The sequence below is a fragment of the Diabrotica undecimpunctata genome, chromosome 2 (genome assembly GCF_040954645.1).
Source record: "Diabrotica undecimpunctata isolate CICGRU chromosome 2, icDiaUnde3, whole genome shotgun sequence".
Taxonomy (NCBI): domain Eukaryota; kingdom Metazoa; phylum Arthropoda; class Insecta; order Coleoptera; family Chrysomelidae; genus Diabrotica; species Diabrotica undecimpunctata.
Window position 1 is genome coordinate 94,981,051 of NC_092804.1, and position 26,282 is coordinate 95,007,332.

The 26,282-nt window shown below is 32.9% G+C and overlaps 1 protein-coding gene across 4 annotated transcripts in view; it reads left to right on the plus strand.

Moving 5' to 3' along the window:
* Window positions 1-26,282, plus strand: part of Cdk12 (Cyclin-dependent kinase 12) — a 446,209-nt gene that overhangs the window by 414,264 nt on the left and 5,663 nt on the right. The window lies entirely within an intron of this gene.

The following is a 26,282-nucleotide window of genomic DNA, read 5'->3' on the forward strand; positions in this document are numbered from 1 at the left end:
AGATGTAGTAGTAGCTAAAACAGCAGCTGATACTGAATTGGGCATCTGAAGCCTATATACCTTGGAAAAATGTCCAACTTTCGAGCATTTCTTACAAACTTTGTCTCTAGCAGGACATAGGCTACGAGGATGCCTTTCAGTTGATCCACAAAAGTAACATTTCCAACTTTTCACAGCAGCAGAAGTATAATTAGTGTGCTCTCTGGTTTCGGAAGAAATTGTATTAATAATTTGTACAGGAGTTGTATAAGCCTCAGAGTGTTTTGAAGCTGACTCCAGAGACTGGGCTTTCACTATCGCTATCACTATCTTGCAGAGTAATAGTGTTGTTTTCTAGTAAATGTTGTCTTATGTCATTAGAAAGAATGCCATTAATAAAAGAGTCTCTTATATAATCTTCTCTATTTTGGTCTGCAGAAACGGCTAGAAAATTACAGTCTTTGGAAAGCACTTTAAGATGTTGAACGTATTGACCTATATTTTCACCAGTTTGTTGTTTTTTTGTCATTAGGATATGTCTGGCAAAAATTTCATTTTTGGGTTTAACAAAAGCTGCTTCGAGAATACTTTTGGCTTCAGAATACTTTCTACACTCAGAGATGAGTTCATAGATATTGTTGCTCACGTAATTTACCAGTAGTTTGAATTTCTCCTCCTCTGAAACATCAATCACAGAGGAAATAAAGTGTTCAAAGGTAGCTTTCCAATGCATCCATTCTTGAGACGATCTAGGAGAGTAAGGATCTGCATCGAATCTGTCTGGTCGTAGTAGCTTATCCATATTTGATATTTCTTGTATATTAAATTGTATTACAATTTAATATACAAGAAATTAGCATTGTTTTGTTTGAATGAATAACATGACAATTACATATGACATTAACTAAAACTAAGATGACAAATGACAAACACAGTTCACAGACCACAGGACATGGTTCACTAAGAGACATCTTTAAGAGCAACATCCCGATAGCTATGAAACGGAAGACATTTGACCAAAGTGTTCTTCCTATTATGACATACGGAGTAGAAACTCTCACGATCACAAAAACAACAGAACTAAAATGCGAGTGGCACAAAGGCGCATGGAAAGATCAATTCTCGGCGCTACAAAAAAGACAAAATAAGGAATCAAGACTTAAGGAAAAGAACAAGTATCAGTGATGTCGTCGAACGTATAGCCAAGCTGAAATGGAATTGGGCAGGTCACATAGCGAGACTGAAAGACACAAGATGGACCAGAAAACTAATGGACTGGCGCCCACGAGAAGACAAACGCAGCAGAGGAAAACCACCAACACGCTGGATGGACGACATTAGACGAATATCCAAGAAATGGCAACAAGAAGCACAGAACCGTGAAGAGTGGCGAAAAATGAGAGAGACCTATGTCCAGCAGTGGTCAAAAGAGGTTGCACGATGATGATGATCCACGCAGCTGACATTCTGTATGTCCTGATTAGCTCTTTCTACCGATCGTTGGATTCGATTGCGGCACTAGGCTTTCCGTGCACTAATTTAACATATTTCCACATAGTACATAGCTTAGATATAACTCGGGTACTGAACTCTCTACCATTATCAGACCGCACCTCTTTCGAATGTGGGTTTACCGTTGTTTAACACAGTCAGGTTTGCGGAGGAAATCCATTTGTTCCAAATTTCCCCTCTTTCGTCATTTTTTGGGGACCCATAAAGAATGGATTTGGCGTTTATATCACCATCGATTATATAAGTTGTTTCTCCCTGTGACGCCTCTATGATTTTTTCATTTTTTTCAGCCCGCTATTGTATCATGTTTATATTAGGTGAGATATAACAGGCTATGATTGCTAGTTCGTTTATTTTTTTCTTTAATAATCCCTTTTTCTTGGTAATTTTGTTTATGCACACTTTGTTGTTCACCAAAAATACAGCAACGTCTGCTCTGTTATCGGAGATCCAACCGATTTCTGTTGAGATATTTTTATTCGGTTCTGGGACTATGATAATTATCTGCGTCAATTTGCAGGGCTTTTGAATAACTCAGGTCGTGTGCCACCTTTGCTCTTCCGATGTTCACCTGCAGTATTTTAAGTCCTTTCGTCTGGATCGAAGCCATTTTAAGTCGTTACAACTAGCTCATCTACGTCTTAGGATGAGAGTATGTTCTAATATACCCAATCCTTCATTTAATTTAACTGGTATTTTGACTAACTATTTGCTTAGTTTTGCTGGAGATAATTATTGAATGATCTAGAATTGCTTTCTGATATATTATTTTTACTCGGTTAAAAAATTATAGGTATTATTACATAAGGTATTTTTAATTGTCGCTTATTGACGTTAATTAAAGCTTTTAATTTTTATAATAAATCTATACCAATTAAATCAATCAAAAATTTCGCTAAATTTAAAAAAATAAAATTTATTTTATTGTTTTACTTTAAAAATATTAAAAGTTGCTTTCATCGTATTTATGTATATCACATTGGATCATTATTTTTATGAATTGTTTGTTTGTAGTTAATCTGTTGGTTAAATAATTGCGTGGAGGTAAAATTTGGTTTAGATCTTAGAGATCTTAGAGATCTAGGATTCTGGCTTATATTTGTTTTGCTTTGTGGATCGTTATTAAAATTTCTTTGTTAAAAATTACAATAAGATAGTTATCAAAATTAGGTTGATATTAATACGATGGGGATCTATCTGGTATATTCTATTGTTGTGTTTGAGGGGATCGAATATTTGAGCGATATTGTGGCAAATTATTTTTCGGAATAAAAGTGGGTGATCTAGAAATATTGTTTCTTATAAAGTATGTTTAGATGAAGGTATGAAAGAATTTTGTGAATTTAAGTTATTTCTGCATTTGTATTAAATATAGGAAATTTTCTTCTTCAATAACCAAACTCATAGCTTTTTCTAAACTATCTTGATTTCTTAATCTTCTGTTTGTAAGGATAAATATAAACCTCTAATATATGTTTTTAAACTTAAATCATTATAACTTTTTATTCTAATTAATTTTTCTTGTGTTGTAACGTTAAGTGTATTTAATTTTGAAGCTACTAGACTACGGGTTTCTTGCGGGTCAACGCATACCGAAATTATAGGGGTTTCATTTCTAAAAGGCCTCAAAGTTATAAAGTCTTGGATTAAGCAATCGAGATCTCTCTGATCTCCCAAACTGAGGCTGAGGGCATCTTTTACAAGTTGCAATGTATTGAGTTCGGTCCTAGATCCTATTAACATTTGAGCGCTTCCATTTAGTTTACGTAGTATAGCTCAAAGTAAAAAAGTACATATTTAAAGTGTTATCTGTTTGGCTGGCAAAATTTGTAATTAAATGTTTGCAATTTTCTATAAATATATAAGTATATATATATATATATATATATATATATATATATATATATATATATATATATATATATATATCGTATGATGGGATGGAATCCAAGTATAGTTTTAACAGTTGATAGTTTGTTTGAGCCATTTTGTTATCTCTGTCACTTCTTCTTTAAGTGCCGTCTCCCGATTGGAGGTTGGATATCATCATCACACTCTTTACTCTATCTACTGCTGCTCTAAAGAGTTCTATAGAACTGCATTTAAATCAGTCCCTTAAATTCTTCAACCATGACACTCTCCTTCTTCCTATAGGTACTCCTTCCTCCTATCTTTCTCTATATTATCAGCCTTAGCAGTTCATATCGCTATCCCCTCATTACGTGTCCCAGATATTGTAACTTTCTTATTTTTATTGTTTATATACGCAATACTTCGGTGTTAGTTTTCATCTGTATCCATGCTATTCTAAGCATCCTCCTGTAGCACATTTTTACAAACGCATTTCTTGCTATTTCTATCCTGGCTCTTATTTCGGTTGTTTGATCATTATTATCTGAATTCCAGGTTCCTAGGTATTTGTATTTATCAACCCTTTATATCGGTACATTTCCCAAATGTATGGTTGTTGGTATATTTGTTTTCTTTGTTATTATAATGTATTTGGTCTTTTTTATATTTATTTTTAGTCCATACTTTTCACAGAAACTGTTTGTTTTGTTTAGCAGTAATTGGAGTTGTTCAGCAGAGCTTGCCATAATCACGGTGTCATCTGCATATCTTATGTTGTTAATAGATCTTCTGTTAATTATTATTCCTTCACTTTGAGATAGTAATGCTTCTTTAAAAATGGCTTCACTATATACATTAAATAGTAATGAGAACATAATACATTACTGCCTAACTCCTCTCCTGATTTCAATTTCTGGACTGTGTTCGTTATCTATTACGATTTGTGTTCTTTGATTCCAGTAGAGGTTTGTTATGATTCGTAAGTCCCTATGGTCTATGTTTTTTGTCTTTAGAATTTGGACTAATTTTTCATGTCTTATGCATGTCAAATGCTTTTTCAAAATCAACGTAACAAACATGCACATCAACATTCATATCCATGCGTCTTTGAGCTAACACATTAAAATCAAATAACGCTTCTCTGGTTCCTAGTCCGTTTCTGAACCCAAACTGACTATCATCTATTCCTTCTTCCAGTTTTTTATTTATACGATTATGTATTATTTTCAGGAATAATTTGAGAATGTGACTTATTAGTGATATTGTTCTGTATTCACTGCAACATTTAGCGTTTGTATTTTTAGGGATAGCACAAAAGGTGGAGAGTAACCATTGTTTCGGTATGTGTCCTGTTTTGTATACTGAGTTAAATAAGTCTACTATAATGTCTGTTTCATCATTTATGCATTTTAAGGTTTCTATAGGGATTTGGTCTGGACCTACTGCTTTACCATTTTTGCTGTTTTTTAATGCCATTTTAATTTCCTCTTTTAATATCTCTAAAAAGATATCCTCTTCTACTTCTATCTCCATATGTTCTGTTCTATTGTCTTTGAACAGTTCATTGATGTATTCTGTCCATCTCTTTAATTTTTCGTTAGTATGCAATACAAGTTTCCCATTTGCATCTTTCAGTATTCCCGGTTTTCTTGTTCTATTGTTGTGAGTTAATTCTTTAATTTTTTTATGTGTGTTAAAACTATCATGTCTTTTCTGGTATTCTTTTATTTCTGTGCATTGTTCTTTTAACCATTGTTCTTTCGCTTTCTTAATTCTGTATTTTATTTGTTTATCCACTTTTTTGTACATCTGATTATCTTTGTTTGTATATTTACGTCTTTCTTCCATTAAATCTAAAATTTCTTCCGTCATCCATTGCTTCTTTTTTATATCTGGTTGGTATTAGAATTTCTTTTTGACTTTTATCTATTTCTGTCTTTATTAATAACCATTTTTTATCCTCAGTATTTTGTAGAATTTGTTTTTTAACATTCATTAATCCGTTGTTGATTTCATCTGCCAGGCGTTGCCTTATGTGTGAGTTCCTTTATTTACTTGTATAGATTTTTGCATTTATTGTTCTTCGTTTTATTATTTTCATTTTGAGCCTAATTTTGATCACTACTGGTTTGTGATCATATGCTATGTCGGCACTTGGATAGGTTTTTGCGGATATAATTGCGTTCCTGTATCTTTGTCTAACTAATACATAGTCTATTTGGTTTCTTACAATTCTCTCTTCTTGATCTGCTGGTGACTTCCAGGTATATAGTCTTCTTGGCATTTTGAATAATGTATTAGCTATAACAAAATTATTGTTTTGGCAAAATTCGATAAGCCTGTCACCCCTTTCTGTTTCCCAGACCATATCCTCCTGTACATTCTTCTACTTTTTCTTCCCAAATCTTTGCGTTAAAGTCTCCCATTATAATTGTTACATCTTGCGTTTTAACGGATTTTAAAATGTTGTCTAGATCTTCGTAAAAATTTTCAATATCGCTCTCTGGTTTGTCCACAGTTGGAGCATAAACTTGTAGGATGTTTATTTTGGGTTTGTTCTGGTTTAATTGTAAGAGTATAATTACAATGGAGTTACAATTATAATGGAGTGTGGAGTGAAATTTATTACAGATTCATTAATGTTTTTGTTTAATATTATCCCGACACCATATATGTGTGAACCGTCTTGACTTCCTCAATAATATATTGTTTTATTGTTTACTTTTATCTTTCCTGAGTCGGACCATTGGACATCACTGATTCCTAAAATATCTATATTCAGCCTTTCCATTTCTTTAACGGCATTATGTACTTTTCCAGCTTGATGTAGACTTCTAACATTTCAAGTCGCTACTTTGCAAGTCTCTATCAATATCAAGTTCTAAAATTGAATTTAATTCGACTAAAAGATCAATTAAGTCTAATCACTATTAGTTTTGTTTATCAATCAATATTTATTCTTTTTATTTGTTTATTGTTTCTTAATATTGTAAATTAATTTGTCGCGAATTAATTTCAATTTATATATATATATATATATATATATATATATATATATATATATATATATATATATATATATATATATATATATGTATATATATATATATATATATATATATATATATATATATATATAGTAAAAAATACGACCGTTGATTAAATTTGGAAAATATTCAATGGTTGAATAGCAGAGGTTTTATCGGTCAATAATTGGCAAATAAAAGTCGTCAACTACTTTATTGATTTATTCGAATACGTTTCGCTTTTATTTTTAAAAGCATCATCAGTTCACTACAAATAAAAAAGATTTTAGAATATAAGTAAACAAACCAACAGGGTTCATACTTACAAAAACAATTTGTAGGGTTTTTTTTATAGATGTTATAAAAACTCTACGATAACTTAACATTAAAGATTACAAACTAAACAAGAGAAACGAAACAAAAAATACAAGTAAAACTTTAAGAACATTAGTTCATTTAATTTTAACCGATGGCTTCATTTGAACGTTGCAACGTTCAACTCTGACGAGTGCAACTCCTGCTACATTGGCCAGACCAGCCGCTCCCTTCAAGGTCGACTAACGTCCCACAAAAGCGACATTAGGATTTCTAAACCATCTTGTGCCCTTGCACAGCATGCCATTTCAACCAAACACAGTATCGACTTCACGAATACCAAAATACTGTGCAAACAACAAAATCATCATAAGCGATCCATCCTTGAAATGTGTCAAATTCTTAAACATCCATCCTCCCTAAATAAGAGAATGTCCTCCGAATGTCCTCCTCCGAGTTGTCGATGTCCTCCCCGACATCGACAACTTGAGTCAGATATATCACTCCCTCATCATACAAAATAAATAAAAAAACCCCTTACAAGACAGAAGCTTCAATCCCATTTTTCTTTCCAAATTTCTTCTTTTTTTTTGTTTGTTTGTTTTTTTAAAGAAAAAGGAATAAATAAATCCTTTAAAAAAAAAAGGTCCGTCCCTGTTCCGCTTGATAATTCCCTTAAGAATCGTAATCTGCACCATGCATTCCAAAGAAACACATGGACGACAACAAGCCACATGTGAAAATTATGACGAGCTGATCCAAAACAATCGAAAAGATTAGTGTGGTTTGACCCTCGAAAGAGCTTAAACCAACGTTCAAATGAAGCCATCGGTTAAAATTAAATGAACTAATGTTCTTAAAGTTTTACTTGTATTTTTTGTTTCGTTTCTCTTGTTTAGTTTGTAATCTTTAATGTTAAGTTATCGTAGAGTTTTTATAACATCTATAAAAAAAACCCTACAAATTGTTTTTGTAAGTATGAACCCTGTTGGTTTGTTTACTTATATTCTAAAATCTTTTTTATTTGTAGTGAACTGATGATGCTTTTAAAAATAAAAGCGAAACGTATTTGAATAAATCAATAAAGTACATAGTTGACGACTTTTATTTGCCAATTATTGACCGATAAAACCTCTGCTATTCAACCATTGAATATTTTCCAAATATATATATATATATATATATATATATATATATATATATATGTATAGGTATATATATATGTATATATATATATATATATATATATATATATATATATATATATATATATATATATATTATATCACGAAACACGTTTTTGACTTTTTAAAAATTAAATTTATTTCAAAATACAAAAAACAAAGTTACGTGTTACAAATTTGATTATACTGTACTTAAGACTAAAGAAAAATGAACAAAAATAAAGAGCGACAAGTGCTTTTATAAGATTAGAAACTGCTGACTCAGTGGGAACGTGTAAAAACCTTGGGTCTCGCTGACTCTGCATGTGTACGGATCCTTATCGGCTCTGGTACTTGGAAGTAGAAACCCGATACCCTGGGAATCGTCGTGGTCAGCAACATTAGTTGGTATAATGCATATAACATATAACAGCTCCACATTTTAGATGAAAGTTGATGCGTGGCAGCAACTTTTAGACTGTATGTTTATTGGTATTCAGCTTGTTAAGTTTTGCATGACTCAAGACTATTTATTGTAAGGTATAATAATGAATCATCGTTTCGCGCAATGTATTTATGTGTTGTTATTAATATTGAACGAAGACCTGTTCGATTATCCAGTATTGGTATTGGATAGAGACGATATAAAGTATATTGTTCTGCATCAGTTAAAGGAATATTTAAGACGAATACAATTCTTGTGTCTAGTTGATAGGCTTGTAATTCGATAATATCTAGATATTGAGCTAGATTCGAAGTATAGATTGATAATGGAAGATTATTTTTTTGTAATGATTGTGATATATGCCTAAGCGATTCAATTAAATCAAACGGGGTAATGATTGAGCTATGTATTATTTTTAATCGAGCAAAGGTTATGGCATTTACTATATCATTTAAACAATCTTCGATAAATGAATAGCTTTCCATTAGTAATTCACAAAAGTTTAGTATATCGATTTGAGATTGATAGAATTTTAATTGGTCAGAGATATCCATTATTGACTCTCGAATTTCTTTAATATTATTGTTGAATGTTTCCTCATCTATTTGTAATTTTCGGATTGTGGTGTTAAAGTTCTCAATAACAGAAGTGGTAACCGATATTTGATTTTTTAATAGGTTTTCGATTTGATACTCATCGCGGGTTATTTTATTTATACATTCATTGAAATATTCTCCATCTGACGAATCTCCGAATAAGTTTCCGGTAATTAATTTCCATATCGAACCTATTCCGTTAATAAGCCCACGTTTCTCTCGGAATGTGTATTGTTTCGTATCAGCCATTATTTCTGTATATTTGAGATTAACAGAACTAGAGATTTGTTTAAGAACACTTATGTGAGTTTGGACTTCGGATTTGATCGCCAGCATTCGAGGTACATCTTCTTCAACGGTATCTAATAAATTTTCGTTTTGTCGTTTTTGTCGATAACGTCTCTGATTGGTTGCAGGTCTTTATATACAAGGAGGGTCCATTTGTCGTTTGAAATTTTGAGATTGGTTTCTTCATGAAAAAAGATTCCAATGGTGTTGTTGATTGGGGTTAGCGTATACTGGGAGTGGATGACTGGAATCAGTCCGAGGAATCTGAAAGAAAATTACTCATGATAGGGTTTTAGTCTATCAAAATTCACTTTCATTGTTCTATTGGTTTGGGTATTTAATAAAGTAGCAGAATTTATGTGGATTTCTTGGATTTCGAAAGGACCATTAAACTTATTTTGGACTTTGTCTTTAATTTGCGATTCCTTGACGTAAACCTTATCGCCTTTTTTATATTTTGGAGGGTTTGGTGACACGTGTTAATAGAATCTTTCTTTAGCCTTTTCTTTTTGTCTTTCTGTCTTGGCTCGTGCCACTTTATAGAAATATTGCATACGATTACTTAAGTCTCTAACTTACTTTGATATAAGGATTTTCTCGTTGTAAAGTATTTCGGGTGGTCTAAAAGAAGTATGTCCAAAAATGAGTTCATACGGTGTAAATCCGTGAGTTTTGTTTTTTGTGTTATTGTAGCAAATAACTGCATAAGGTAAAACATTGAACGGATGTTCGTCGGGATTTTCAGCTTGATTAGCTCTTATCATTTCGCTTAGGGTTGCGTGAAATCTTTCGATAGAACCGTTAGATTGTGGATGGCCCACACTTGAGAAGGTTAGTTTTATGTCGTACAATTCACAAAGATTTTTCATTAAAGCATTGTCGAATTCACGACCATAGTCACAGTGTATGCGTAATGGTGTACCATAGTATTGGAAAAAGACAATAAGATTATTGACGACTGATTTAGCTGTTTTGTCTTCAAGGGGATACGCCTGTGTGAACTTAGTGAGCTCGTCTGTGATAGTTAGGGCGTAATTTCTGGTAGGGTATTCGAAAAGATCTATGTTAATTCTTTCGAATCAAGTTTTGGTGATGACTAACGGGTTACTTAAGTTTTTTCTACAGATCTTTACTTTTTGACAGATTTCGCAGTTTTTTATAAAATTTTCTACATCCTTTGTGATACCTTGCCAATTATACTTTTCTTTTATTCTTCGTATAGTCTCATTTATACCCCGATGGAGATTGCTTTTACCATGGTGATAATCATTTAGTATTTGGGGCATTTCATCCTGTTCCGGAGTTTTAATGACATCTTGACAAATTCTTAGTTTTATTTCTTTATCGGCAAAGATAAATGAAAATATTTCTAGAATTGGTAATTCTAGTTGATTTTCGACGTAAAATAGATTTGTATAATAGATTTGCGATAGGTTAAATTCATTTTGTGCGACATAAACAATATAGAATAGGTGTTGTACTACCGTTTCGGGATCAAAAGGAAGGGGAATGATAAAATATTTCCGATTTTTGACAGTTTTACTGCCCAATATGTTAATCTTTGACAAGTTAAAATCTATGTCGTTTTCGTTAGATATTTCAATTTTAGAGTAATCAATGAGTGATTTAGTTTTATACAGTTCGACAAATCTATTAAAATGTTCAGTGATTTCTTCTTCATTGATTTCATTTAGCTCTTCGTCAGATTCCGTATCATTCGAAGCTAATACTGATATTTTATTATGAAAATTCGCACATTCTTTAAAATGATTGATTTTAATTCGAGAAAGGGCGTCTGCATTTTTGTTGGTTTTTCCCGGTTTATGAATGATTTTATAATTGTATTCCTCAAGCTTGAGACGCCATCTAGCTAGTCTGCTTATAGGGTCTTTTATAGAAAATAACCAGGTAAGTGGACGGTGGTCAGTTACTAGGGTGAATTTTCTTCCGAACAGATAGGGTCGGAAATGTTTTACAGCCTATACGATGGCAAGGATCTCTCGCTCAATGGTCGAATATCGTGTTTCAGCATTACACAAGGTACGTGAAGCATATGCTATAGGTAGATCCTTTCCAGTGGGGCCTTGGGATAATATAGCGCCGATGGCGAATGCACTTCCTCAAAGTTTGGATAGGTCAGAATCGGGTCAGAAATTAAAGCATTTTTCAAATCTTCAAAAGCTGGCCTGCAATCTGGATCAAAATTAAAAGCAACGTCTTTTTGGAGTAGTCTAGTGAGAGGTTTAGAGAGTTTGGCAAAATTGGGAATAAAACGACGATAGTAACCGGCTACACCTAGTCTAGCAAGAAATCGGCTAGAAATGTCTTTCGGTGTTTTCGGTTCAGGAAATCGTTGGATACAATCGACTTTTGAAGGGTTAGGCTTGACGCCATCTTGGGTAATGAGATGTCCGAGATACGCCATCTCTTTTTAAATGTGCTCGTGAATTAATTACTATTTAAATAGGAATAAGCCACAATTAAAGGTTAAAATACGTTTATTGACGTTTCAATTTCCACTTCGGAAATCGTTCTCAAAATACAAACATTAATAAATTAAACAAATTTTGTTTTTTATTACTTAGTGAAAAATTCTTCTAACAATTTAATTTTATCTGACTCATCTATATTGACAATTCAGACATACATTATACATTTTAAAGTAGACGACTTTAAAATGATATTGTCAATATTGTTGAGTTGCGTTCCTGGGACGACTTTACTTATAAGATAGTTCATTCGATTACATGAAATCAACTTTAACTTGAGAATATCCGTCAGAAAAGATCATAACATGTAATTCGTCTTTAAAAAGACAAATACATGCCATGATGACAGTAAAATTCTCCTGTTAGTGATTCCATAGTAAATTATGAGGGAAAAACCAGGAAAAAAACCTCATAATACTATCACGACATGGTAAGTATTTGATCGTGTTTATTAGTTTCATTATTGAAGTTTACCTTCAATAAACACCAAATTCCGATTTTATATGTTTGTTATTTAAAAAACATAAATGATGTATTCTCTATATGTTACTGACTTACCAATACTGGTATTTTCCTTTTAATTAAAACTTCCTCTTTCAATATGGGTAACCAGATCCTACTACATTCTGCCGAGGAATTCGCGACACAATTGGTCTCATTTAGCATAATTAGAGCCGCTTGTTTGATTTTTCTCTTTTTACCATCCGTTTCTTTTAGGACTATATTTGAACCATTCCATTGAACCCTATGTTCATTATCCCATGCGTGTTTACATATTTGAGATCTATCAAATTCTCTATTTTTAATATATTTTCTTCAGAACAATATTAAGTGCTCGTGAATGGTAGGAGAGTATACTATAATGTAGTACATGTAGACAAGACATTGTTCGTTCAAAATACCTAAGAGAATATTGTCCATGACACGCTGGAATATGGACGGTGCATTTTTAAGTCCAAAAGGCATGCGAGTAAATTCATAGTGTCCGTTTTCGACGGAGAAGGCTGTTTTAGGAATGTCTTTGGGGTCGATTTCGATCTGATGAAACCCGGAGGCAAGATCGAGAATTGTGAAATATTGACACTTTCCAAGCTCGTCTAAGAGATCGGAGATATTAGGAAGAGGGTATTTATCGTCAATGGTGCATTCATTAAGCTTGCGGTAGTCTATTACTAATCGCCATTTTTGTTCTCCAGAAGAGTCCATTTTTTTGGGAACAACCCAAACAGGAGATGACCAAGGAGAAGTAGAGGGTCGGATGATACCTTCGTTGACCATCTTATTTACTTGAGATTTTACTTCCTCTTTGTGGACCTGAGGATATCTGTATGATTTGGTGAAAATGGGTTTGGCGTTATTAGTCTCAATTTGATGTTTAATCTCACTGGTAAAAGTGAGGTTGTCTCCCTCTAAGTAAAATATGTCTTCATAATTTAAGCAAAGATAAGATAAGATAAGATAAGTTCTTGTTCTTCCTCGTTAAGATGTTCTGTTCGAAGTCGAGATTTGATTTTGTTGGTACGGTCAATTTTATCAGAACAATAATTTACCAAGTTATCGTTTGATTGGAAATTTATGATAGGGTAGTTTGAATAAGGTTCAATTACGATATCGAAAAAATCGATAATTTTGGGAACTGCGTTTGCATTTACTACGGATGTTAGAAATTTTCCTTTTTCATTTACGTGTACTAATGCGTTGGGGATATGGACTTTATCTTTTTCTTTTTTGTGCAAAATTGCATCTGTATTCGACAGATGACATGTTAACTTAAATATTTGCTCGGATCTGGAATCTATTTTAATTTGGTTAGGGGGTTCGTTGTTAAGCGAATTAGTTTCTACTTTGTAGAGAGGTAATGTTTTAAAGTTTGTGATAAGTTGTTTGTTTTTGGTGTCTATTGTACATTCGTGATATTCTTAAAAATCGAGGCCTAAGATTCCATCGAAATCAATATTTAAATTATGGATAAACACCTTATGGGGGATTCCTACTTGAAACGGGACTAAAGTTGATTCAGTGACAAAAATCTTTTGGTCTGTAATACCTTGTATTGTAATTTTTTCGGGAAAACGTGATTTGAAATTTTTCGCAGTATTTTCTTTAAAGATAGAGATACAAGTACCGGTATCTATAAGTAATTTGAATGTATTCCATGCGTCTTTTATATAGTACAGGTTTTTAGAGTTCACAGCAAGAAGAGGGCTCAGAGAAAATTCTGTTCTGGAAAGTTCAGAGATGGGTTCATGTCGTCCAAATTCAGAGTTTGAATCTGATTCTGTATTTGAGACAAAGATTCGTTCATTGAACTGGTATTGTCTGGTGGGTGCTTCTGGTTCGGGACTGTGAGAAAATCCTGATAGTCTTGGCTACCAATTAAATCGAGTGATTGATCGAATGAATGGTAATAATCAGGAGGTGAATAATTATTATCAGAGAAATCTTCGTATTAATAGCTTTCATCTGGAGCTGAAGTATAGTCATTAATATAGTCAGGTTCATAGTTAACGAAATGAGCTCTGTGCCTATCGTTTGAAAAATTAGGATTCTTATGGATTACAGAAGCGCGTACTTATGAATTATTTTGAATGTGTGTGAATTGAGGTCTTTGTTGGTCATTGGGTCTATTGTTTTGGAAATTATTATTTGAACTGAAAGTTGGTCTCTGAAAGCCATTGTTTTGAGAGTTATGGAAGTTTTGATTGCTATTAAAATTTCGGGAACCGTTAAAATTATGGGAATTATTGGAATTCTGCGAGTTATTTTGGGAATTTTGTCGAGATCGACATTCGTTACATAACTGTAACTCTCGTCTGATGCGGACTTGAGCTTCAAGAAGGTCCTTTGGATTACTAGCACGAATGATGTGAGCGATCCTTGGATCAAGGCCGGTCAATAATGTATTAAGCGCCAGTGATTCGATTAAAACAATTTGGGCCTGTTTCTCTACAGCAGAGAGGTTAGATTTTTGTATGTTGGCATGCATTTTTGCATTAAGGACTTGGACTGAGGAACGATTGAGGAATGTAAGAGCCGATTCATTCGGAAGTTGTTTGATTCTCTGTAAATCTTGTATCAAAGAAGATAGGTCTCTAGTGTCCCCAAAATGAGAAGTAAGAAGCTGTTTGATTTCTAGATACGATAATGGATTTCTTGAACTTATAAGTTGTGCTGCTCTACCGCGTAATTTATTTTTTATGTGAATTACTAATAGTTGTTTTTGATCAAGCGTAGACATATTTATAGGCATAATCACAAGCATTTAAAAATGTGTGTAAAAATATCTGATCGCCTTCAAATTCGGGTACGATAGAAAATATTTCAGATAATTTATAAGGTTCTATTTCAGGCTGGTTCTCATTGCGAGAAGCGGGACGAGGAGTGTTGCCGTTATCATTCATGGTGGTCAATAAATCAATAAACGAAATAGAAAAATAAAAAAAGGAAAAATAAAAATATAATATTATGGATTGTTTAACTAAATAATTAATCAAATAGAAATATCAAATAATAAATCAAAATTTAAATATCAAAATAATAAATCAAAATATCGGAAAAGTATTTTTCTAAGACAGTGTCTGATTAGCGGAATAATCGACAAAAATAATCGTTTAATAAAATGAAAATAAAAAATTGACGATTTGCAGAATAATCGCCAAGTATATAATTATTAAAGCAACTTTCAAAAATATTCAAATTCGGCATAAACTTATTAATTGAAAGAATAATTAATATTGGAATATCGAACAGTATGGTATAAAACAAAAATTATATACGAGATGATTTAATATTAGACTTACATTAGTTCCAAAAACATCAAGTCGTCTTGTTCTCGTCAGCTGTTCTACCAGGGGCTTCACTTGGTGTTCCTTCCGTAGATTACTGCAAAGTTAGGACGCCGCTGCTTTTTGGAGATTATTGGTTCTTTTTCTGATTAAAGGATTGGAATCCACCGTTGTCAGTTAGTTCTTCCTTGTTCTGCCAACGTTCCAGATCCTACTGACTTTTGCGCCACTTTTTATATCACGAAACACCTTTTTGACTTTTTAAAAATTAAATTTATTTCAAAATACAATAAACAAAGTTACGTGTTACAAATTTGATTATACTGTACTTAAGACTAAAGAAAAATGAACAAAAATAAAGAGCGACGAGTGCTTTTATAATATTAGAAACTGCTGACTCAGTGGGAACGTGTAAAAACCTTGGGTCCCGCTGACTCTGCATGTGTACGGATCCTTATCGGCTCTGGTACTTGGAAGTAGAAACCTGATACCCTGGGAATCGTCGTGGTCAGCAACATTAGTTGGTACACTTCCCGTCATATAAAACTGGTACACTTTTTTTTTCCCAATGTAAACCTGGGTTCAGACTGGATACAGTGGTTCGTGAATGAATTCGCTGTTGCCATCACAGATAACGGAATTGCACTAAATCTAATTAAAAAAAAATAAAGTTATTATTAGATAGGTATTATTTTTATCATTAACAGCAAAAAACCGTATTTAATAAATTTAATAACCAGAGATAGGATTCAGCTAATATCCAAAATATTTGAAGGATCTTTAAACCTAGATTATTGGCACAGGGAACATTGGAATGCATCTACTGTACCTAATTTTTTACTTCAATTACCTACCGAACACGAACTGTATTTTGTGTCAATAAGTTTAGTCACAGGCCAACTACCAAGATTAATTTATTATTTATTATATGAACGATAACATTAACAAAAACTAACATTATACTTTATCCTACGTAGATTATAAAGTGACAGTTACAATCCAATACTTCACTGTAATGTTTTATTATAATAATTTAAAGTTATGTCTAGATTGATTTTAGCTATCACTATATTTGAATTGCAATATTTTCATAAATTATAATAATCATACATTATCATACATTATCATACAAAATTAATATGAGAATTTTTAGGATGCATGTTTAAACAAATTTAATGTGACTGACTGATCGAGAATGCTCGATGTTTTAGTTTTTAGAATACTCAAAACTGGCGGTCTGTCACACATCTCTTCTTTTAGCTGATTTCATATAATATTTTCGTTGAACTGGCAACAGTGCCCTAGAAATTAGAATGACATATGTGACAAGATCAACTTACACAACTTGAAAAACATGATTTTCGGTAATAAGAGTTGTACCAGTTTTTTATGACGCGAACGGTACAACGCATATAACATATATATATATATATATATATATATATATATATATATATATATATATATATCTTGTAGCGTTTTTAAATAAAATGAGCGGTTCTAATTTATATAAATATATTTATTTATAAGTTTACAGCACGATAATATCTTATCAACTAAACTGAGCTAATATCAGCGCTACTTATATATACAAGTTATTACGTACTAGAATATTCTGGATAGTCCACCTCTATTCGCCTGCATTAGCGCTTAGATCTCCATTCCGGTCGATACATCCGGAAGGTTCCTGAACATAGATCATCGTCGTCTCGAGATGCAACCATTATATGGGCTACGTCGAAATAGGAATGTTCGGTACATTGCTCCCCTTTTAGATCTGAGCGTTCCGAGCAGCAATTCTATATGTAGGCCCAGGATGGCGGAATCTAGAGGACTCTCCAACTCTGCATGAACCCTTCAGATTTTCTAGTGCATGTCCTATCTTGGGTAAGGCCAAATTCTTGATGTCATAATTGCACACGATTTTCTTCAAATTAGTTAGAGCACGCTATATATCCTCGTAGCTTATCCTGTCTGTATACGACTTCCTGCTCACTATATACAGCAAAGATCGAGGACCATCTTCTAATCTCAGTACTCTTCCAATTTTAGGCTGATGATTTTTTATCTCGTCTAAACGACCGAACTTCTTATAAAATACGGATGAGATTCCTTTAGTCATCTCGAGATCGTGGGCAACACAGTGGGCTAGAGAGACGTTATGCAGAACACTAAAAAGATCCTACTGAACTTCTGTAGTCACGCAGAATCTAGCACTATTTCTCTCTGCGTAATTTGACATAAATTCATTCAAGCTTGGTCGCCGGTCATCTTTGGTCTCATGTTGAAGGTTCGTTCTTCTTCTGTTTCATTTGAGCCAACATAAGGCGCACGACGATTTATGTGAACTACTTTTGGTTTACCTTTAGGCAACTTCTTAATTCGGTATATTACGTTATTTATTCTCTTTTTAATTTCATTCGGACCTTCCCAATGTCTTTGCAATTTAGGAGACAAGCCTCGACGACGTTGTGGATTATAAAGCCAAACAAGATCGCCTAATTCATAGCTTTCATTCTTGCATCGAGAATCATATTGATCTTTCATTCTGTCAATGACTAACTGGATGTGTTGTCGGGCAAGTAGACGAATGTTGTCCATTCTTAACTTCAGGCGGTCGACATATTCTTCGCTTGCAACATGTTCTTCGGAATGTCTGCAGCCAAAATCTAGATCGTATCTTTTTAGTTTTGACGCCGTTGTCGGTTTTTCAATACTTCGATTTTTTTATATATTTAATTTTTTACACTTAACAGTCATTTTAACCTGTATACGTAAAATCGTTGTTTTTGGTATCAATACAGTATCGATAGATGTTGCCAAAATAAATATATTTACCTGTATTTATAAACACCGTAGGTACATAATATCGATCGGTTTGGGTTGAGTTCAAAGAACGAAATAGAACTGACCGGTTAGCTGGCTGAATTCTTGAACTGAATAGGTATATTTTCGTTTAGGTGGATATTAAATTTAGTAGGTACTTTTTTATAGAGAATTGTGGTAAAGTTTATTACATTTTTCTATTAAAATAATAAATAACTATTTAAACGTATAATTTTTTATTTATAATTATAACATTTGTAATATTGTTTCCAAAGTTATAAATTCGTATAGAAGAATAAAAAAAAATAATAAAAACTTACACTTTTTACATTAGAATGAATAACTGAAAATAATTTGCAGCAACTAGTTTTTTGTAAGACAGTTTTTGAAAAATTTTAAGGTAAATGGTTAACTACCGGTTTTTTAATAGGTAGATGCTTGGGATTTGGTCCTTAAAGACTCTCAATGGCGAAAAATTGAAAACGCAAGAGGACATCTTCTTTTGATATTTACTGTTATATAGGTAATATGCATTCAGCAAGATGAGCTGAAAAATATGCACCTTTAACTTTTTTTACCACCTTAGACTCTTATGTTCGCATGAATAGTAGCTCAGCATTTGTTCACTTAAGTCTATACCACATTTATATTTATTATATTGAGCAATTAACTTAGGTTTCTCAGACACCAATCCTCTTCATGACCTAGTTCTAACCAACTGATAACCAAATTCTGAATATATCATGTATAATGTCTCTTTTATCTCTGCACTTGGTCACGCATATTCCTTCAAGACTGTAAATACTGACCACTTTACGTTTTTTTAGTTTTTTTGACAAGTGAGGATTGTCTATTTGGTTATTTCTTAATATGGGCTATGAGCAATTGTCTAGTCAAGTCAACACTATTATAGAAGTTACCCATACTTTTCCAGTAGTCATTCAGACGGTTCATCTTAATTGTCCCCATATGGAACATAAGCCCGAGAAAAGTCTTAACTTCTGTGTGTGTTATCTCTTTCCAAAACGCAGTTCTCGATTTTTCTGAACGACTTTATGTAAATATTTCATCAGAGTCAATCAGAGTCACTTCCACCATTCATTTAATCTACATCGTCCTCGCTAGATGCTTCTAACAATGATTGTAATCCAGCAGTGGTCAATCTATGTTTATGTTCACATCTAGCTTTTTTAGATGTCGAAGGCATATTATTTACATCCATTTTTTTATAAATACTAAAACTCACTTTTACGGAGGTAATTAACAATAAAAACGTTCTACTAGAAACTATCAACTTACGACTTCCAATACTATAAGGCCACTTGAGGCACAATACGTTTTTACTCAATAATAGTTCCTGTATAAGTAAAATTGTTTTTTAATGTGCTTCATTGAAGCACACTAGACATATTGAAGTTTTGCCATCACATTCTTCAGAGTATGTTTTAACTTTTCTATCGGCCTTTCTACTAGTCATGCTTCTTCTTAAAATTTTCTAACATCTTGTACACTTTCTTCTCTTTGTATTATCTACATCGCTTTGCCTGAGATGGTATTTTTGTGTGTAACTGGTCGTGAGGGTTACAACATTTCTTTATTTGCAAATGCCTTCGCGAACTCCAGTCTGAACTCAAGGATAGGTTGTCGCTTTTTTTACGTTTTCTATTATTTAGCAACTAAGCATTGACTACTGCGGTATTAAATATTAATTCCACTGCCACTTTCCGGTACCACTTCAGAATTTTGCGTATTGGGCTTTGGTAAGAAGCCACTTGATCACTAAAATTAACACTCTTTTTCACCAAGTTATAATCGAGAATAGTTTGTGGTTATAGTACTTGTGAATAATTTTTCTTTTCATTTGATTAAACCGAGATACAACTATTATGTTTAAATGTTGTAAGGATTAAAACTGGTCTTTTGTCGACCCATTTTATCACTTGTAAAATCAATAATAGGGTTAAGTTTCATCGTGAGTAACTGGTTGCAACTTTTTTAATCGAGATTTTGGTTTTACATGTTTTTATAGTAAAACATCTGCACATGAATAATTCGTTTCTTGAACAATGATTTCAATTCATCGACCAATATTCTAAAATAAGGTGTTTTTACGTCGTCCGGAATATTATAAACGTGTTCTCTTCTATATTTAGAAAAATCTTTTACTGCAACTCTTGTTCGACCTAAACTAAATTAACACACAAAACAAATTAATCTAGTTTTTTTTATAGAAATGCAGATTCCTATCGGATTTTTATCAGTGCGGCATGAGTCACTGGTGTCTCGTATATCCGGACCTCTTATCGCATTACAAACATTATTCTCAATTAGCAGTGCGGTACAAGATACATTTAGGTCGTATAATCTTAAAGCCGTAATATGACCATAAGACCGTATGTTATAAATAAATATATCCCTATAAGAATTATCTTGAAAGATGAAAAAAATGCAATAAAAAAGTGCAATATTAAGTGTTATTTAAAAAATGGTAAGTCATTCACGGGCGTATAGTTAAAAACAAAAGTTTTCAGTGTTCTATTGCTTGATTATTATTATCTGGTAGTCTGAAAATGTTGACATTTTTTCCTGGTCTGATCTTAAGATTTCGGCTTCTTGGCCATCTACCTCTTGCTCTTCATTTTTCGACTATTAGTTGTATTATAAAATTGGGAGTGTTATTTGTGTTTTCTTGATTTGGAATTGTTAATCATGTAGCACATGAAATAGTAGAAGATAAAAACGGCAGCATATTTATCCATAAAAAATGGAAACGCGATAAAGATATCTGAAACAACTGTTTTATGTTATAAGAGATGAAATAGTCCGAAATTACCAAAACAGGTGAACAGGGCACTATAAAGAGGAAGTAGAATTAGCTATGAAACAGCTTGAATGGGGAAAAGAAGTAAGCTTAGACCAAATACCAGCAGGAATTATTCAACTGAGGAAAAAACTTAAAAGGATAATAATATTCACTCCATTTACAGAAAAGGCGGTGACCCGCAAAAATTTTAAGAACTTCTTTAATAGCCTCCAGTCAACAATTTCCTATCAAAATATAGTTATAAAAATTAAATGGAGTAGCATGTCAAAATGGCCTTAGTTATGTATCTTCGGTCCTATTAGTCCAATCGTGACGTACGATACCTCAAATGATAGCACTTAACCAATATAATACAATGACATAGAAATTAAATACAGCATCACGTCAAAAGGGCTTTAGTTACGTATCTTCGTTTTTAGTGGCCCAATCGTAACGTACAGTACCGCAAATGACAGGATTTAACCAATCGAATACAATAAGATAGAAAAATAAAATACATCAGCTTGTCAAAAGGGCCTTAGTTATGTATCTACGGTCCTATTAGTCCAATCGTGACGTTTCGTACCTCAAATGATAGAATTTAACTAATAGAATACAATGAGATATAAAAATTAAATAGAGTAGCCTAGCAAAAGGCTTTTGACAAAGTCCGACATAACAAAATGCTAGAAATATTGGAAACAGCGGGATTGGACAAGTGGCAAGAATAAAGGTTGAACAAGAACTGTCGGATGAAATAAATATAAAAAGAAGAGTGAGACAAGGCTGTATATTGTCGCCTTTACTTTTTAACTTATATTCGGAGGAAATATTTAAGGAAGCCTTAATGGAGACAACCGAAGGTATTATTGTGAATGGAGTAACCGTCAACAATATTAGATATGCCGACGATACCTTAGTGCTTGCTAATTGCGGAGAAGACCTTCAAAATCTAATGAACAAAATAAAACAGACTTGTGATCAGTATGGATTAAAACTCAACGTTAAGAAAACTAAATATATGATAGTTAGCAAACATAATATTATACAGAATGACGGAATAAAAGTCGGAGATGTCACACTGGACAGAGTAGAGGAACTTGTGTATCTCGGCAGTAATATCAATGAGAGCTGGGATCCAACCGCAGAAATTAAAAGCCGAATAGAACAAGCCCGAGCTGCCTTTGTAAAAATGAGAAACGTACTTTGCAGTCACGATAACGCTTGACAGCCTTTGAGATGTGGGTATACAGACGACTACTGAAAATAAGCTGGGTCGACAGAGTTAGAAATGAGGAGGTCCTTAGACGGCTGAACCAAACAACACAACTGATCAATATAATAAAGAAACGCAAGCTGGAATACTTCGGTCACATTATGAGACACCCTGAAAAATATAATCTTTTACATCTTATCATTCAGGAAAAGATCCAAGGTAATCGTGGTCCTGGTAGAAAAAGAACATCATGGCTGAAAAATCTAAGGCAATGGTATAGAAAATCAACTACATCGTTATTTAGAGCTGCTGTCAATAAAGTCACAATAGCGAATATGGTAGCCACCATGATATCCAACGATCGATAACGGTCATGGAACTAGACGAAGAAGAAGCCTAGCAAAAGGGCTTTAGTTATGTATGTTCGATCCTATTAGTCCAATCGTAACGTATAGTAGAAATCAAATACATCAACACGTCAAAAGGACTTTAGGTATATATCTTTGCTCCTATATATGTTATGTCAAAAGAGCCTTAGTTGCGTATCTCCGGTCCTATAGGTCTAATCATGACATATGAAGCCTAAAATGATAGGATTTAACGGAGATAATACGATGGTGGAGAGAAATTAAACATGGCGGCATCTAATAACACCTTAAACTGGCAGCAATAAAACGAATTAACGCACAGAGATGTGTGGCATATTACGTGACAGGATTTAGCGAATACCATACGATTACGTCATACATGTCTTTGCATACGTCCACTTTTAGTTAACTACTTAGTATGTATTCAGTACTTTTCTTTACGGTGTTGAGGCATGGACTCTTAAACAGAAGAATGTTAAAAATCTTGAAAGCTTTGAGATGTGGTGCTACCGCCGTATACTAAAAATAAGTTGGGTGGATATAATTACAAATGAAGAGATAATACGTAGAACAAATACCGATCCAGAAGTTATACTGAATATAAAAAAGAGAAAACTTGAATACTTTGGCCACCTGATGAGAGGACAAAAGTACACATTCCTATAAAATATAATGCAAGGAAAAATCCAAGCACGCAGAAATCCAGGCCGTAGAAGAATGTCCTGGATGAGAAATTTAAGAGAGTGGTTTGGCTGTACCACTAACGAATTATTCAAAACAGCAGTAAATAAAATTAGAATCGCCCTAATGATATCCAATCTCCGATAGGAGAGGCACTCAAAGAAGAAGATATGATAAACTCGAAAAAGCTCCAACGTTCACTGTTAGACATTATGCCTCCCGTTCACTGCACACATTTACTGCTCCTTGACGCTGTGACGAGAATGAGATATGATTTAACAAATAGAATGACAGAAAACTAAACAAGACAGTGTGTCAAACGTGGAATGCGTCGTAGAACGTGAAATATTAGCGTAAAATTATATGATGGCCATAGACGGTTCTTTAATACCCAGCAAAAGACTCGCTTTGTTAAGTTACATAGGCGGGATCTGTGCGAGAAAAAGTCGATCATTCGTTTTATAACCCAAAGGGGACCATAAAATATTCAACGTTAAAATGTGACATAATGTAACGGTATGACAAATCTTTTTTCTTCCGCACGGGTGCATACCTGTGTACCTATACAAGGGGAGTCGTGCATAACCTTTAAGATGATCGTAATACATAACTGCAACAACAAGTATGTTGACGACTTGGGTTAGTATATACAGTGCATTCCGTACGTTTTTTAAACATGATTAGGAAATTGTTGACTGGAGGCTATTAAAGAAGTTCTTAAAATTTTTGCGGGTCACCGCCTTTTCTGTAAATGGAGTGAATATTGATATCCATTTAATTTTTTTCTTAGTTGAATAATTCCTATTGGTATTTGGTCTAAGCTTACTTCTTTTCCCCATTGAAGCTGTTTCATAGCTAATTCTACTTCCCCTTTATAGTGCCCTGTTCACCTGTTTTGGTAATTTCGGACTATTTCATCTCTTATAACATAAAATAGTTGTTTCAGATGACGAACACAAATATAATCGACTAATCAGACAATTAAGATCAGCGCTACTTGATGCACGCAATGCCACATTTAAACACTACATTAGTACATTGTCTAAAGAAGATCATTCAGTATGGATAGCAACAAAAGCACTTAAAGAGACCTGAACAAGACAACCCACCAATTAAGAAAGATGACGTTAGTTGAGGAAGATCAGACCAGGAAAAAATGTCAACATTTTCAGCATACCAGATAATAATAACCAAGCAATAGAACACTGAAAACTTTGTTTTTAACTGTACGCCCGTGAATGACTTACCATTTTTTAAATAACACTTAATATTGCACTTTTGTATTGTATTTTTTTTCATCTTTCAAGATAATTTTTATAGTAATATATTTATTTATAACATACGGTCTTATTACGGCTTTAAGATTATACGACCTAAATGTATCTTGTACCGCACTGCTAATTGAGAATTATGTTTGTAATGTGATAAAAGGTCCGATTTATCACTGACCAGTGACTAATAAAAATTTGACAGTAATCTGCATTTCTATAAAAAAATAGATTAATTTGTTTTGTGTATTAATTTAGTTTAGGTCGAACAAGAGATGCACTAATAGATTTTTCTAAATATAGATTGTAAACCATATTTCCAATGCTTTGTGAAAGAGAACCAGTTTATAATATTCCGGACGACGTAAAAACACCTTATTTTAGAATATTGGTCGATGAATTGAAATCATTGTTCAAGAAACGAATTATTCATGTGCAGATGTTTTACTATAAAAACATGTAAAACCCAAATCTCGATTAAAAAAGTTGCAACCAGTTACTCACGATGAAACTTAACCCCATTATTGATTTTACGAGTGATAAAATAGGTCGACAAAAGACCAGTTTTAATCCTTACAACATTTAAACATAATAGTTGTATCTTGCTTTAATCAAATGAAAAGAAAAATTATACACAAGTACTAAAACCACAAACTATTCTCAATTATAACTTGGTGAAAAAGAGTGAAAAATAGTGTTTATAAATATAGGTAAATAGATATTTTTTGGCAACATCTATCGATACTGTATGGATACCAAAAACAACGATTTTACGTATAGAGGTTAAAATGACTGTTAAGTGTAAAAAATTAAATATATAAAAAAAATCGAAGTATTGAAAAACTGACAACGGTGTCAAGACTAAAAAGATACACTAAACGAATATACACGACTTATAATTAGAAAATGATAGCATTTCTTGGTGATGCTAAATTACTGCAACGTGAAAAGAGTTTCAAATGATAGCGAGATCTATATATATATATATATATATATATATATATATATATATATATATATATACTTTTCCTGGCGGAATCAAGTTGGTCGTATTAAATTTGTCTACACGTCTGCTTTAGCTATTGCTACTTTCGCTTCGTTTTTGGCAACCCTGTATTCTAAAACTTTTTTCCTGGGACTTTTCTAAGTATTTCAATTGCAGTATTCTAATAATACTATCCATATTTCTTCAAATTGTACATTTACATTCTTTCTCATCTTTTGACATCCACCGTTTGATATTTTGTGATCCTCTCGGATATTTTTGATAACACGCACGCATACACATACACAACATTCAACACTTCTTTAACAAGTACAAATTTATCCGAGATATGTATTCACTGAAATTTCATTGACAGAAATATATTTTGAGGATTTTTTCAAATCGCTTATACACCTCTAGAGTAATATAGTATAACAATTGTTTTATTTAAATGATTTTTGTACGCATTGAAAGGTTTTTAGGTATTAATAGATTTAACTGTAATTAAAAAAGGTAAAAGAAATAATAAATTAGACTTACTCACAATCAATTTAATTTAACTATCCAGACGACCGGTTTCGCTTTCTACAATATGCAAAGCATCTTCAGGTCTCGATACAAAGTTAAATAAATGCTGAAATAATAAACCCATATTAGGGTGTTGTCTAATAAAGATAAACAAAGAT